The following is a 3,499-nucleotide window of genomic DNA, read 5'->3' on the forward strand; positions in this document are numbered from 1 at the left end:
ACACTGAGAACATTTCCTTCCTTATCACCGACTCCCCTTTGGCTCCGGTGGTCTTGGGTCACCCCTGGCTGTCATTACACAATCCCAATATAAACTGGCGTCAGAACACAGTCTCATCCTGGAGTGAATATTGTCATGCGTCATGTTTGTTGTCTGCTTGTTCTTCTGTGTCTTGTTCTGTGTTTCAGGATGAACATGTGGATCTGTCAAACGTGCCTGCTGAGTATCTTGACCTGAAGGGAGTGTTCAGTAAGTCTCGGGCTGCTTCTCTTCCTCCGCATCGTCCTTATGATTGTGCGATAGAGTTATTGTCAGGTACGTCTCCGCCTAAAGGCAGGTTATACTCACTTTCCGCTCCGGAAAGGGAGGCCATGGAGAAATATATTTCTGATTCTCTAGCAGCCAAGATCATTCGCCCTTCTTCTTCACCGGCGGGGGCGGGGGTTTTTTTCGTGAAAAAGAAAGACGGGTCTCTTCGTCCCTGTATCGACTATCGAGGGCTGAACAACATCACGGTGAAGAATACATATCCTTTGCCGTTGATGTCTTCTGCCTTTGAACGTCTGCAGGGGGCGTCCTTTTTCACGAAATTGGACCTCCGCAATGCTTATCATTTGGTTCGCATAAGGGAAGGGGATGAATGGAAGACTGCTTTTAATACCCCCAGGGGGCACTTTGAATATCGCGTTCTTCCCTTTGGGCTTTCCAACGCCCCCGCAGTCTTCCAGGCACTCGTCAATGACATGTTGAGAGATATGCTAGATCAGTTCATTTGTCTACCTGGATGACATTCTGATATTTTCTCACTCTCTCCAGGAACATGTTCAGCACGTCAGGAGAGTGCTTCAGAGGCTGTTAGAGAATGGTCTTTATGTCAAGGCGGAGAAATGCGCTTTCCATGCACAGTCTGTTCCTTTTTTGGGTTACATCGTGTCGGTCGAGGGGATGCGCATGGATCCGGACAAGATTCAGGCTGTGGTTGATTGGCCAACTCCAGATTCCCGCAAGGCCCTGCAGAGGTTTCTGGGCTTTGCCAATTTTTACCGGCGTTTTATTCGCAATTTCAGCCAGCTAGCTGCCCCTTTGACTGCCTTAACCTCCTCCAAGACTCCATTCAGGTGGTTCAGCGCAGCAGAAGCTGCGTTTGCCAAACTGAAGAGCTGCTTTGTTTCAGCTCCCATCCTTGTCGCCCCTGATCCCTCCCGGCAGTTTGTGGTGGAGGTTGACGCATCAGAGGTGGGGGCTGGTGCCATCCTATCCCAGCGTTCTTCCTCGGATGGTAAGATGCATCCTTGCGCGTATTTTTCTCACCGTTTGTCTCCCGCTGAACGCAACGATGATATTGGTAATAGAGAGCTGCTGGCAGTCAAGCTTGCCTTGGAGGAATGGCGTCATTGGTTAGAAGGTTCGGGGGTTCCTTTTGTCGTCTGAATGGATCATAAGAATCTTGAGTATATCAAGTCCGCTAAAAGATTGAACTCTAGGCAGGCTCGGTGGGCTTTATTTTTCGGTCGTTTCGATTTTTCTATTTCTTATCGGCCGGGCTCCAAAAACATCAAGCCCGATGCGTTATCCTGTATTTTTGACCATTCGGAGCACCCATCTTCTCTCGAGCCCATTGTGCCACAGAAGATTTTTGTTTCTGTAGTCACATGGGAGATTGAATCGAAGGTCCGCACGGCCTCTCAAGGGGTAACGCCTCCGCCCGGATGCCCACCGGGTCGTTTGTTTGTGCCAGAGACTTTACGGTCTGATGTCATTCGATGGAGTCATTGTTCCAAGGTGGCTTGTCGTCCTGGGGTGAGTCGTACTACGTTTCTTATTAAACAACGGTTCTGGTGGCCATCTATGGCTCGTGACATGCGATGTTTTGGCTTGCTCTGTCTGTGCCATTTCTAAGACTTCCAATCGACCCTCTGCGGGACTCCTCCAGCCGCTGTTGGTTCCTTCGAGACCCTGGTCCCACATTTCGCTAGATTTTGTTTCGGGTCTCCCGCCCTCACAGGGAAACAAGGTGATTTTGACCGTGGGGGACCGGTTCTCGAAGGCAACTCATTTAATCCCTCTGCCTAAATTACATCTGCCAGGGAAACAGCGGTTGCTGTCACTGGTCCCACATTTCGTTAGATTTTGTCACAGGTCTCCCGCCCACAAGTGGGAACACGGTGGTTTTGACCGTGGTGGACCGGTTCTCGAAGGCTGCTCATTTCATCCCTCTGCCTAAATTACCGTCTGCTAGAGAGACAGCGGTTGCTGTCATTGACCACGTTTTTCGCATTCATGGCCTCCCGATGGACGTGGTCTCTGACAGGGGGCCTCAGTTTGTAGGCCTGTCTCCATTTGAGTGTAGTTTAGGGTACCAGCCACCTATTTTTGCCAGTCTGGAATCCGAAGTCGCGGTTCCCTCTGCCCACGCATTTGTCCAGAGGTGTCGTCGCACCTGGAGCAGGGCTAGACAGACCCTCCTCCAGGTGGGGGCGCGCACCAAGGCCAAAGCTGATCGCCACCGGTCGAGGCCTCCTGTCTATGTCGTCGGTCAAAAAGTGTGGCTTTCATCTAAGAACATTCCTCTCCATACCGTTTGTAATAAACTTGCTCCTAAATTAATTGGCCCGTTTACTGTCACCAAGATTATTAGTCCGGTGGCGGTCCGCCTTAAACTGCCTGCTGCGTACAGGAGGATTCATTCCGTTTTTCATGTTTCCAAATTAAAGCCCGTTTTTCATGCTACCATTAATCCGCTATTAATGACTCCAGTTCCCCCACCGCCGCGACTTGTAGATGGGGAACCTGTTTATTCGGTGAATCGTATTCTGGACTCTAGGCGGAGGGGACGCGGTTTCCAGTACTTGGTGGACTGGGAGGGTTACGGTCCAGAGGAGAGGAGTTGGGTGCCTGCAAGAGACATATTGGATCACTCTCTTATAGATGATTACAATTGTCAGGTAAGTTCCTCTGGGAGCGCCAGGAGGCGCTCTTAGTGGAGAGGGTACTGTCACGGTTCATGGGTCTGTGTGCTCATTCTGTGTCTGTGTGTGTGTGTGTGGGTGTTATCCGCTCCATGTGCTCGTCAGTGTTGCCTAGTTACCGCACACCTGACGAGCTGATCAGAGCGGTCACAGGTGTAGCTCATCTGCACTGCCTATATCTGGCTGACGTTTCTGTGGAGTGTTGTCAAATCGTTGTTGCTCATGTCTTGTCTGGTTCTCTGTCAGCCCTTGTCGTTCCTGAGTGTATTCCCGCCGGTTACCTGTTGCCTGGAGGGTTTGGACTGTTCGGAGTATTCTCTGCCTGAGCTGAGACTTTGCACTGCCGGGTTACCTGCGCTTCTACTTGATGTAGTTGGAGTTGTCTAAAATACTTCCTTTTCACTCGCTATTGGATCTTGTGTTTCTGTTTCATGACAGTTACTCATTAATAAATTAACTCAAGTCAAAATAATTTTGTAAATTACTTTTTATTGTAAATCCCATTTTTTCATCTTTGACCTAGAGGAATG

The sequence above is a fragment of the Sinocyclocheilus rhinocerous genome, unplaced genomic scaffold, assembly GCF_001515625.1.
Source record: "Sinocyclocheilus rhinocerous isolate Xijiao unplaced genomic scaffold, SAMN03320098_v1.1 scaffold444, whole genome shotgun sequence".
Taxonomy (NCBI): Eukaryota; Metazoa; Chordata; class Actinopteri; order Cypriniformes; family Cyprinidae; genus Sinocyclocheilus; species Sinocyclocheilus rhinocerous.